Raw genomic sequence first — 758 nt, 5'->3', positions numbered from 1 at the left:
TATATATATATAATTTAAAATCAGCTCTCCTCTCTGTTGCTGTCTGCTGTCATTTTAGGAGGAATGTCCCAGACCTCCTCCAGTCATCATATGCGCAGTTTGAGCTCATCAGAAGTCAACTGCTCATCACGTTCAGATCCCTCTGCATTCTCTTCCTCTCACAACCACCATGAGTCGACTCCATAGGGGGGTTTCCTATTCTACTCATGGCTTCACCACCCATTTCAGATATATGATGTCACGACGGGGTCTAATCACCACACGCTTCACCTCCTCATCCTGTTGTGCACATGTCGATTACAATAGTCCAACACAAAGTCCCTCCTGATGGAAGTTGAGGAGATAACTGTGGGGGAAATGAAACCAATGATCAGAGTATTCACTCTGATGACTCTGACTCACATAAGGTTCACTTCTATAGTGAATTAAATGGTGAAAATAAACTACTCCCCCTTTTTTCTGGGGACCCCTGGGTGATCCCTGGTCGAGTGAGCAGTTCAGCATACCGTTTTGATATCAGCTTTGAGCTCAAAATGTACTATTTTAACACCATAAACAGAGTCAAATGACAAAAGTGTCCATACTGCGAGTGCCAGTTTGCCAAGAATTAATGTTAAATCGTCACGCTCAAGCTCACTCGCAGTTTTTCACATTATCTTTAGCAGCGGATTACGATCAGGAATGAATTCTACTCAGTTTGAGACTCGGGGAACTGTCTTCCTCATCATTCTGTTGCTTGCTTCTTTGATTATGCGCTG

This window comes from Taurulus bubalis (genome assembly GCF_910589615.1).
Source record: "Taurulus bubalis genome assembly, chromosome: 15".
In the NCBI taxonomy this organism is placed as follows: Eukaryota; Metazoa; Chordata; class Actinopteri; order Perciformes; family Cottidae; genus Taurulus; species Taurulus bubalis.
Note: the sequence above shows the minus strand (reverse complement) of the source record.